Source organism: Bufo bufo, chromosome 3 (genome assembly GCF_905171765.1).
Source record: "Bufo bufo chromosome 3, aBufBuf1.1, whole genome shotgun sequence".
NCBI classification, from domain to species: Eukaryota; Metazoa; Chordata; class Amphibia; order Anura; family Bufonidae; genus Bufo; species Bufo bufo.
The window spans coordinates 653,293,761-653,306,216 of record NC_053391.1 but is presented as its reverse complement, the minus strand read 5'-3'; positions in this window follow the sequence as shown (position 1 = coordinate 653,306,216).

The window sequence follows — 12,456 nt, the reverse complement described above, 5'->3', positions numbered from 1 at the left end:
GGAACCAGTATCCTCTAAGAGCTGGACTATGCAAAGGTGTGGGACACTTGTACCTGTAAAGTTTCCACCCCCCCCCCCCCCCCCCCCAAGATTCTTGGATTAATTCTGACTTGTCGTCCATGCTGATAGCACATTGCCTTGTCACAGTGACCAGTTGTGACTGATAAAGATGATGTCACCATGGATGGCACAAGTATAGTGATTTTGAGAACCAGGTAGGGTTCTGCAGTGGGGTCTCCACCCGACTTTGGGTTCCCAGGCGTAGAGACATTTTGAAACCACTGCATATGTAGGACTGGATTTACCTACAGGAGCAGTATGTGACCATGATGAAGGGCATCTAAGAATTAGATAATATACACTGCGATTACTGGAAAAATCCAAGCAGAGAAATAGCAGAATGCATTTTTGAGTGAATTGAGTATGAAGCAGATTTATTTATCTCGCTTTCCAATAGATATATGTATAGAACACCCTGTGCCCCTGTAAGTATAGTGCAATGCAAAAGTTTTCACACTCTTACGATGTCAACTGATTTCTTCCTGCCTTACATATGACAAACTGCTTGTTCTAGCCAGAGTTTTATTGCAGTCCAGCATGCTTTTAAAGTACATTTTCACCCCACCCCCACTTCATTATTCATCAGCAGATTATTTTTTTAAAGTGCCATTTTACTTTCAAAAACATATATTAATATATTCTAGGGATGTATGAAAGGTCTTCATCTGTGGGGATCCGAATTCTGAGACCCTACTGATTGCTAGAACGAGGAGAGAGAAGAGCGCATAGACAGCTCTCTCTCAGATGTAGGAAATGGGCGCAATAGAAAGGTTATGAGCCCATCTCCGTTTCCTATAGTGCATCTATCTATCTTCTTGTTTTAGAGATTGGTGTGGGTCTCAGAAATTGTATCCTCACCGATCAAAACCTTTGGTATATCGCTATGACAGAACAAGAACATTCTAAAAGGAGTTTGTCAGCACTTTTGACCATGCTTAACTGCTGGGTCTAGGAAACCAAGACGGATCCATTATGCTGCATATAGACTTGTATTATGAAGGATCAAAATGGAATTCCTCTTATAGGCTTCCGTTTTGACTTCCGTCTTATGGATTCCGTTATTTTCCGTTATAACCATGTTATAACGAAAAACAATAACGGAATCCATAATGGTGATATGAGCAAGCCCTTAAAGGCTTCCGCTTTGACTTCCGTCTTATGGATTCCGTTATTTTCCGTTATAATGGAAAACAAAAATGGAATCCATAATGGTGATGTGAACCCGCCCTAACTGATGCAACAAGATCCGTTTTTTTTACAGGATCCTGTTTTTTTTTTCTCCCTCTCTTCTTCTGACGGATCAGAAGAACGGAAAGCTAAATGGTGATGTGAATGCACCCTTATGGGACATTCTATGATTAAAGGGGTTGTCCAGTTTTTTTATATTGATGACCTATCCTCAGGATAGGTCATCAATATCAGATCGGCGGGGGACCAACACCCCCGCCGATCAGCTGTATGAGGAAACTGCATGCTGTGTGCACGTGCCGTCTTCTGTCTCTCTTCCTGTTCTCCACTGTATGTCTATGGGACAGCAGCAGTGAGCAGGAAGAGAAAAGGGAGATGGCACATTCGCACTGTGCTTAAAAGTCTCCCTGTACAGCTGATAGGCAGGGGTGCTGGGTGTCGGACCCCCGCTGATCTGATATTGAGGATAGGTCATCAATATTGAAAAGCCTGGACAACCTCTTTAACCCCTTAAGGACGCAGGGCGTACCGATACGCCCTATTTCCCGAGTCCTTAAGGACTCAGGGCGTACCGGTATGTCCTAACTTTAAATCGGGATTCCGGCGCCGCGGGGGTTAATCGGAACGGGATGCCGGCTGAAATCATTCAGCCGGCATCCTGTAACAACGCAGGGGGGGGGGTCATTTGACCCCCCCGTATCGGCGATCTCAGAAAACCGCAGGTGAATTCAGACCTGCGGTTTTCTGCGTTTCCGGTCCATTCGGGTCTCCGGTGACCCGATGAACCGGAAAAAGACTGCGATCGGTGGCGTAATTATACACCACCAATCACAGTCCGTGCATTTGGAGAGGCGGTGCTGGCCCTGGTGCTGAACGCCGCTGTCCAGGGTGCTGATTGGTGCAGGGGAGAGAGGCGCGAGATTCAAACTTCCTGCGCTCCTCTCTCCCCTCCTCTTCCTGTTCTGCACGAGCACCCGGCATCACCGTCCAGCATCAGCTCCTGCGCCCCCCTAATCGCCATCCATCACCCTCCTGCACCCATTGCCATCCAGGTAGGTTAGGGTCAGTGAGGGAGAGGCACCGTTAGGCAGGGAAAGAAGGGAATATGGGTCTAGTCCAAAAACCCAGTGTCAGGCAATACTGGAGTGGGGACGTCCTATACCAAACCCCACTGTACAGTATGGTCATGACACGTCCCCGGTTTGAGGCCATCCGGAAATGTCTGCATTATTCCAATAATGCAGCATGTCCCCCCCGAGGTGATCCTGCCCATGACCGTCTGTATAAGATACGGCCGGTCATCGATCACTTTGGGGCCAAATTCATGGAGGCCTATGTACCTGGAAGGGAGGTCGCGGTTGATGAATCTCTCGTTGCGTTCAAGGGGAGACTCAGTTTCCGCCAATATATTCCCACAAAGCGGGCGAGGTATGGCGTGAAGCTATACAAAATTTGTGAGAGTACCTCAGGGTACACTTACAAATTTCGTGTGTATGAGGGGCGAGATTCCCGTATTCAAACCCCCAGAATGTCCCCCCACTCTGGGTGTTAGCGGGAAACTCGGGTGGGACCTTATGTACCCACTGCTGGATAACGGTTACCACTTGTACGTGGATAACTTTTATACCAGCATTCCCTTGTTCAGGTCCCTTGCCGCCAGATCCACGTTCGCTTGTGGGACCGTGCGGAAAAATCAACGCGGCCTCCCTGCCTACCCCTTTCAGGTACCTATCCCCAGGGGTGAGACCCGTGCCCTTACCAGTGGAAACCTGTTGCTGGTCAGGTATAAGGACAAGAGGGATGTCCTTGTACTGTCCACAATCCACGGTAACAGCACCACCTCTGTCCCTGTGCGAGGTACCACGGCAACGGTCCTCAAGCCCGATTGTATCTCTCTGATCAAGTCCTCAAGCCATATAACGCCATGCGCAAAACCCGGGCATGGTACAAAAAAGTTGCGGTCTACTTGGTGCAGGTTGCCATGTACAACTCTTTTGTACTATCCCGAAGGGCTGGCAGCACAGGGACATTCCTCCAGTTCTATGAGGCAGTCCTCAAGGCCCTGATCTTTTCTGACCGGGAAAGAGCAGGCCGGAGTATCTCGGGAACTGGAGGCGCCCGGATCGTCCCTGGCCAACACTTTCCAGGTGTGGTCCCCCATACTGGAAAGAAGGGACGAACCCAAAAAAAAGTGCAGAGTGTGTCGCAGGAGGGGGATACGGAAGGACACCACCACTCAGTGCGACACGTGCCCCGATCATCCGGGCCTCTGCGTTATCGATTGCTTCAGGGAGTATCACACTTCCATGGAGTACTAAATTTTTATAATCCCCAACAGTCCACTAGAGAACATAAAAAAACTATGGCTCTCAGACTTTGGAGACACGGAAACAATTTTTTTTCCCCAAAAAAATATTAGTTTTAGTGCAGGCATCCTCAAACTGCGGCCCTCCAGATGTTATAAAACTATAACTCCCAGCATGCCCAGAAAACCTACAGCCATCAGCAGGGCATGGTGGGAATTGTTGTTTTACAACATCTGGAGGGCCGCAGTTTTAGGATGCCTGCTTAGTGTCTCCAAAGTCTGAGAGCCATACATATTGGGCATCGTCGCGTCGCTATAAAAATAACTTTTGACCAAACCCCTCGGATGAACAGTGTTAAAAATATAAAATAAAAACGGTGCCAAAACACCTATTTTTGGGCAAAATTTCCATTTGAATCCTTTTTTCCGGTAATAAAGCAAGGGTTAACAGCCAAACAAAACTAAATATTTATTGCCCTGATTCTGTAGTTTGCAGAAACACCCCATATGTGGTCGTAAATGGCTATATAGCCGCACGGCAGGGCATAGATCGAAGGGAACTCCATATGGTTTCTGGAAGGCAGATTTTGATGGACTGTTTTTTTTTTTGACACCATGTCCCATTAGAAGCCCCCCTGATGTAGCCTAGACTAGAAACTCCAAAAAAGTGACCCCATTTAAGAAACTACACCCCTCAAGGTATTCAAAAGTTACTTTACAAACTATGTTAACCCTTTAGGTGTTCCACAAAACTAAATAGCGAATGTAGAAACAATTTTTGAATTTAAATTTTTTGTTACCTTGCCTCAAAAAAGAGTAATATAGAGCAACCAAAAATCATATTTACCCCTAAAATAGTCCCAAAACAACAACCACCTTATGCCCTGGTCTCCTAGATGGGGTCACTTTTATGGAGTTTCTACTCTAGGGGTGCATCAGGAGGCTTGAAAGGGTACATGGTGTAAATAAACCAGTCCAGCAAAATCTGCCTTCCAAAAACCATATGACGTTCCCCTTCTTCTATGTCCTGCCGTTCAGCCAAACAGTAGTTTACGACCACATATGGGGTGTTTCTGCAAACTACAGAATCAGGGCAACCCATTTTGAGTTTTGTTTGGCTGTTAACCCATTTTTTCCAGTAATAAAGTAAGGGTTAAAATGGAAAATTTTCCAAAAAATATAAATTTCTAAATTGTTTCTCCATCTGCCATTAACTCTTGTGGAACACCTAAAGGGTTAACAAAGTTTGTAAACCCAGTTTTGAATACCTTGAGGGGTGTACTTTCTTAGATGGAGTCACTTTTTTGAAATTTCTATTCTAGGGGTGCAACAGTGGGCTTCAAATGGGACATGGTATAAACAGAACCAGTCCTGCAAAATCTGCCTTGCAAAACCCATATGGTGTTCCCCTCCTTCTATGTCCTCCCGTTTGGCCAAACAGTAGTTTACGACCACATATGGGGTGTTTCTGCAAACTACAGAATCAGGGCAACCTATTTTGAGTTTTGTTTGGCTGTTAACCAATTATATTTGGTTATATTGGAAAAATTTTCAAAAAATCTAAATTCATAAAATTTATGTCCATTTGCCATGAAGTCTTGTGGAAGACCTAAAGGGTTAACAAAGTTTGTAAACCCAGTTTTGAATACCTTGAGGGGTGTACTTTCTTAGATGGAGTCACTTTTTTGAAATTTCTATTCTAGGGGTGCAACAGGGGGCTTCAAATGGGACATGGTATAAACAAAACCAATCCTGCAAAATCTGCCTTCCAAAACCCATATGGTTTTCCCCTCCTTCTATGTCCTCCCGTTTGGCCAAACAGTAGTTTACGACCACATATAGGGTGTTTTTGCAAACTACAGAATCAGGGCAACCCATATTGAGTTTTGTTTGGCAGTTAACCCTTGTTTTACTCCTGGAAAAAATTGATTATATTGGAAAATTTTCCAAAAAATAGAAATTTCGAAATTGTTTCTCCATCTGCCATTAACTCTTGTGGAACACCTAAAGGGTTAACAAAGTTTGTAAACCCAGTTTTGAATACCTTGAGGGGTGTACTTTCTTATATGAAGTCACTTTTTTGAAATTTCTATTCTAGGGGTGCAACAGGGGGCTTCAAATGGGACATGGTATAAACAAAACCAGTCCTGCAAAATCTGCCTTCCAAAACCCATATGGTGTTCCCCTCCTTCTATGTGCTCCCGTTTCGCCAAACAGTAGTTTACGACCACATATAGGGTCTTTTTGCAAACTACAGAATCAGGGCAACCTATATTGAGTTTTGTTTGGCAGTTAACCCTTGTTTTACTCCTGGAAAAAATAGATTATATTGGAAAATTTTCAAAAAAATAGAAATTTCAAAATTGTTTCTCCATCTGCCATTAACTCTTGTGGAACACCTAAAGGGTTAACAAAGTTTGTAAACCCAGTTTTGAATACCTTGAGGGGTGTAATTTCTTAGATGGAGTCACTTTTTTGAAATTTCTATTCTAGGGGTGCAACAGGGGGCTTCAAATGGGACATGGTATAAACAAAACCAGTCCTGCAAAATCTGCCTTGCAAAACCCATATGGTGTTCCCCTCCTTCTATGTCCTCCCGTTTGGCCAAACAGTAGTTTACGACCACATATGGGGTTTTTCTCCAAACTACAGAATCAGGGCAACCTATTTTGAGTTTTGTTTGGCTGTTAACCAATTATATTTGGCTATATTGGAAAAATTTTAAAAAAATCTAAATTCATAAAATTTATGTCCATTGCCATGAAGTCTTGTGGAAGACCTAAAGGGTTAACAAAGTTTGTAAAAACCGTTTTGAAAACCTTGAGGGGTGTAGTTCCTAGAATGGGGTGATTTCTATTATGTAAGCCTCACAAAGTGACTTCAAATCTGAACTGGTCCATAAAAAGTGGGATTTTGAAGATTTCTGAAAAATTGCAAAATTAGCTTCTAAACTTCTAAACCTTGTAACATCCCCAAAAAATAAAATATCATTCCCAAAATGCTACAAACATGAAGTAGACATATGGGGAATGTAAAGTCATCGCAATTTTTGGGGGTATAACTATGTATTACAGAAGTAGAGAAACTGAAACTTTGAAATTTGCTAATTTTTCAAAATTTTTGGTAAATATGGTATTTTTTTATGGAAAAAAATTAACTTTTTTGACCCAATTTTAGCAGTGTCATGAAGTACAATATGTGACGAAAAAACTTTCTCAGAACGGCCTGGGTAAGTCAAAGCGTTTTAAAGTTACCAGCACTTAAAGGGACACTGGTCAGATTTTAAAAAAATGGCCAAGTCCTCAAGGTGAAATAGGGCTGAGTCCTTAAGGGGTTAACTAAATATTGTAGGAACCCATCTGATTTAAATGGTTTCTATGGATATCATGGAACCAGGCTTCTGACAAGTGGTATAACAACCCATTCATAATGTCTTAGAACAAATTTAAATAATTTGACTGTTACATTTTTTTTGCTCTTACCACATGCAATCTATATTTCCACTGAAGGTCATGTAAGTAATTTTGCAATAATTTTATAAGTAATTTCCTGTTTCTTGCATTTACTAGACTTCTACAATTTTTTAGCTTTATTTGTTATTTTGTAGCTATCAAGATTTTTATCATTTATATGAAAAGACATTATTTCAAGCCAATTTTATGCTTCTGTATATCCAATTACCCAACTGAAAGGCATAAAGCTTACTATTCTGCTTTACCCTCCATTCTTTCTTTGAGTATTATTGCTGCTTTCAGTGTAAACGTGACTAAATACAAGTCTCCGAACCTTTCTCCCGCTCCACTTACACTGGTGAATCTTTAAACTTTTTTTGGGGCTGATTTAAAAGAAAACAGAGAACTGGTCATGGCCAGGATTAGTTCACATCTGCATAAGATTTTCTGCTTACAATAGTATGATGGATTTCAGTTGACACATCCTATTGACTTATGATGGGATCCATCATGTCCTGCTGAGGTGTCCATCACCTTGATGGAAAAAATAGGATTGTGTGTAGGGTTGAGCGAACCCGAACTGCAAAGTTCGGGTTCGTACCGAACTTTGCGGGTTCAGGTACCCGGACCCCAACCCGGACTTTTTCGCTGAAGTTTGGGTTTGGTGTTCGGGTGATTTTATTATTTTCCATTATAAAGGAAAATCATAGCATTCTTAAGACAGAATGCTAAATAAAATGTCCATTGAGGGGTTAAAAATAATTTAAAAAAACTCTCATCCACTTGATTGTGCAGCCGGTATCCTCTTCTTTCTTCAGGACCAGCAAAAGGACCTGCGATAACATCACCGCGCTCACCACATGGATGAGGTGAGGTTTTTTAATTATTTTTGACCCCTCAATGGACATTTTATTTAGCATTCTGTTTTAAGAATGCTATTATTTTCCGTTATAACCATGTTATAACAGAAAATAATAAAGTGAAGTTTGGGTACCAATTGACTTTAATGGGGTCCGATTTCGGGTCAAGTTCGGGTCCCGAACCCAAACTTTGACCTGGATTTCGGCCGAACCCGGCGAACCCGAACTTCACCGGATTCGCTCATCCCTAATTATATGTAGTGCTGTTTATTCTGTCAAATGACAGTACCTTGAACGCACTCCCATAGGAGTAGGGAATTTTTACTAATAGTACCTGAACTGGGTGCATCACCACTGAAAGTAATGCCAGTAGCCTTGATGGCCTGGGTATGCTCATCCAATCACAGTTAACGCAGCTACAGTCTCTAGTTCAGGGTTACACAATCGGCAGACTGCAGTTTGATGACCATGCTTGCACACTATAGGAAAAAGCACTGGCATCTCTGGTGGCCAGGACCGAGGGAGTGTGCATAGGCTGGAACTTTTTCCTATAGTATAGGGTATATATTTGGAATAGTAACATGTTATTTATGCTGTACAGTGAATGTTGTTAATTTAAAATTACAAAAATACTACTTAATCCACAAAAACTAAGCCCTAATAACAGCTAATTTGCTAGATATCTAAACAAAAATAAAAATATGGCTTTCTGAATCAGGTGATCCCCCATTTCCTGACATCCCAAGGAAAAACTGCTGTAAGTAATCCATATACTACCATATAACAAGGAGGCATGTCCCCCTCCATGAATATTATATCCACTGCAGTGTACCATGGTCCTGAATTTCATGCTATTTAGGACAATATTCCATAATGCCCCTCCTCCAACCCATTCTACAAACCCAATGGCAACCAATTTTTTTCCGATTTATAGTCATGGTTAGTTTTAGTGCATTTATTTATATGTGAAGTTCTATAATTACTGATACAATACACTGCGTGCAGAATTATTAGGCAAATGAGTATTTTGACCACATCATCCTCTTTATGCATGTTGTCTTACTCCAAGCTGTATAGGCTCGAAAGCCTACTACCAATTAAGCATATTTGGTGATGTGCATCTCTGTAATGAGAAGGGGTGTGGTCTAATGACATCAACACCCTATATTAGGTGTGCATAATTATTAGGCAACTTCCTTTCCTTTGGCAAAATGGGTCAAAAGAAGGACTTGACAGGCTCAGAAAAGTCAAAAATAGTGAGATATCTTGCAGAGGGATGCAGCACTCTTAAAATTGCAAAGCTTCTGAAGCGTGATCATCGAACAATCAAGCGTTTCATTCAAAATAGTCAACAGGGTCGCAAGAAGCGTGTGGAAAAACCAAGGCGCAAAATAACTGCCCATGAACTGAGAAAAGTCAAGCGTGCAGCTGCCAAGATGCCACTTGCCACCAGTTTGGCCATATTTCAGAGCTGCAACATCACTGGAGTGCCCAAAAGCACAAGGTGTGCAATACTCAGAGACATGGCCAAGGTAAGAAAGGCTGAAAGACGACCACCAGTGAATAAGACACACAAGCTGAAACGTCAAGACTGGGCCAAGAAATATCATCAAGACTCTGAGAGTGAGTCTTGATGGGCCAGATGGATGGGCCCGTGGCTGGATTGGTAAAGGGCAGAGAGCTCCAGTCCGACTCAGACGCCAGCAAGGTGGAGGTGGAGTACTGGTTTGGGCTGGTATCATCAAAGATGAGCTTGTGGGGCCTTTTCGGGTTGAGGATGGAGTCAAGCTCAACTCCCAGTCCTACTGCCAGTTTCTGGAAGACACCTTCTTCAAGCAGTGGTACAGGAAGAAGTCTGCATCCTTCAAGAAAAACATGATTTTCATGCAGGACAATGCTCCATCACACGCGTCCAAGTACTCCACAGCGTGGCTGGCAAGAAAGGGTATAAAAGAAGAAAATCTAATGACATTGCCTCCTTGTTCACCTGATCTGAACCCCATTGAGAACCTGTGGTCCATCATCAAATGTGAGATTTACAAGGAGGGAAAACAGTACACCTCTCTGAACAGTGTCTGGGAGGCTGTGGTTGCTGCTGCACGCAATGTTGATGGTGAACAGATCAAAACACTGACAGAATCCATGGATGGCAGGCTTTTGAGTGTCCTTGCAAAGAAAGGTGGCTATATTGGTCACTGATTTTTTTTTGTTTTGTTTTTGAATGTCATAAATGTATATTTGTGAATGTTGAGATGTTATATTGGTTTCACTGGTAAAAATAAATAATTGAAATGGGTATATATTTGTTTTTTGTTAAGTTGCCTAATAATTATGCACAGTAATAGTCACCTGCACACACAGATATCCCCCTAAAATAGCTAAAACTAAAAACAAACTAAAAACTACTTCCAAAAATATTCAGCTTTGATATTAATGGGTTTTTTGGGTTCATTGAGAACATGGTTGTTGTTCAATAATAAAATTAATCCTCAAAAATACAACTTGCCTAATAATTCTGCACTCCCTGTATATACATTTCAGTTTCAATGTTCCAATGAGGCCTGTAGGGTGTCCATTTATGGAGCAGGAGAACAACATTGGATCAATTAATATGGTTGCTGCTTCCTCAACTCAATGTGAATACTCTGGAGGGGAGTTTGACGAGATGAAAGGAAATATAATTTATTTTATTTCTACATACCTAAGCAAGATCTTAAGTGATTTCCCAGACGTTGTCAGCACTGGAAACAATCAAACAAATACAATTATAGGCTGTAATAGGGTGCATTAATTATCCAGTTATAGGAAGAATATCATAAAATCCAATTTATTATACTCTAGTATAGTACATACTGTAGTTACAATGCATTCGGAAAGTCTTCAGACCCTTTCACTTTTTACACATTCTGTTATGCTGCTGCGAAATCAGTTTCCACATGACGGGGGTATTGGTTATATTTTGCTCGCCCCTACTACAACTACCTGCTCTCACCTGTTCAGCCCACACAATATACCAATACACCCAACCATCCCAAAAAGACTCAGACACCTGTTGGAATGTATTGGCCACAGCAGCCATTTATTAATATAAATACAAACATAACATAAACCATGAAAAATTCCCAACAATGACTCCTCCTAACAGGGGAGGTCCTTGGAGCCCCACAAACCCCCCAGCTGCTGACCCGGGGTGAGCCATTTTGCCTCCAGCCGTGATCCCCAGCTCGTAAGCACCACAGAATGCCCCCCCCCCTCAACAGCTCGGCCACCATGGGAGTCCAGCCCCAACCGTGGGGGCCCTCCCAATGTCCTCCAGTTCCACCGTAACCAACTCCAAGGACCCCCCACCGCCAACGCCACTGTGACAAGACCGATCCATTCTCCACATGCACACATCGCCTCGCCCCCCCCAGCCAAACTTAAAAGGGAGGGTGGGAGGGAGCTTTCTCAGGTAACCAAAATGGCTACCGTCTACTTTCCCCCTACTCTATTTAACCCCTACGCCACTCCCCTCCTGCTCAAACCCACCAATACGACCCTCCTGCATCCACCCCACCCCCTGCTACCCCAATCCTAATCTCCCTGGGGCTCCCTAACCAAACCCCCCGTCATGTGGGCCTACCCTTAGGGGCCCCCCTTTCTCCCCCCTTCCAGTCCGGCCATTTCCTGACGGGGGTATTGGTTATATTTTGCTCGCCCCTACTACAACTACCTGCTCTCACCTGTTCAGCCCACACAATATACTAATACACCCAACCATCCCAAAAAGACTCAAACACCTGTTGGAATGTATTGGCCAAAGCAGCCGTTTATTAATATAAATACAAACATAACATAAACCATGAAAAATTCCCAACAATGACTCCTCCTAACGGGGGAGGTCCTTGGAGCCCCACAAACCCCCCAGCTGCTGACCCGGGGTGAGCCATTTTGCCTCCAGCCGTGACCCCCAGCTCGGAAGCACCACAGAATGGCCCCCCCCTCAACAGCTCGGCCACCATGGGAGTCCAGCCCCAACTGTGGGGGCCCTCCCAATGTCCTCCAGTTCCACCGTAACCAACTCCAAGGACCCCCCACCGCCACCAACGCACAGATTAGACTCCTCAACTCTGTGCGTTCCTCCACATCCTTAGGGCCACCTCAATACCCTCCTGTAGCGCCAGGCTCCACATATCCACCCCTACTGCATTCAGGTGCACCCCGTCCGCTCTCCAGAAGGAACCAACCCTGCTCTCCAAGTCCCTATGCCTGACCACCACTGCCCCATTCCATGCCATAAACCGCCCAATCGCCTGATTAACTTTAACCCGAGCCTTATTTACCGCCTCCAACGACCTCGCCTCCCTCCAGACTCGCCTCGGTACTATGTCCGACCACACAGTCACCAACCCAGGGAACAATGACCACATCCGCAACATGTCCCATTTGATATCCTTTACCAGCTCCCTGATAGGTCTCGCAGCCAAATCATTTCCACCCGCGTGGATCACCAACACATCAGGTGCCCTATCCATCCGTGCAAAACGATGCACCTCAGGCAGCACCCCTCTCCAAATCATGCCCCTGCACCCTATCCATCTTACCACCACCG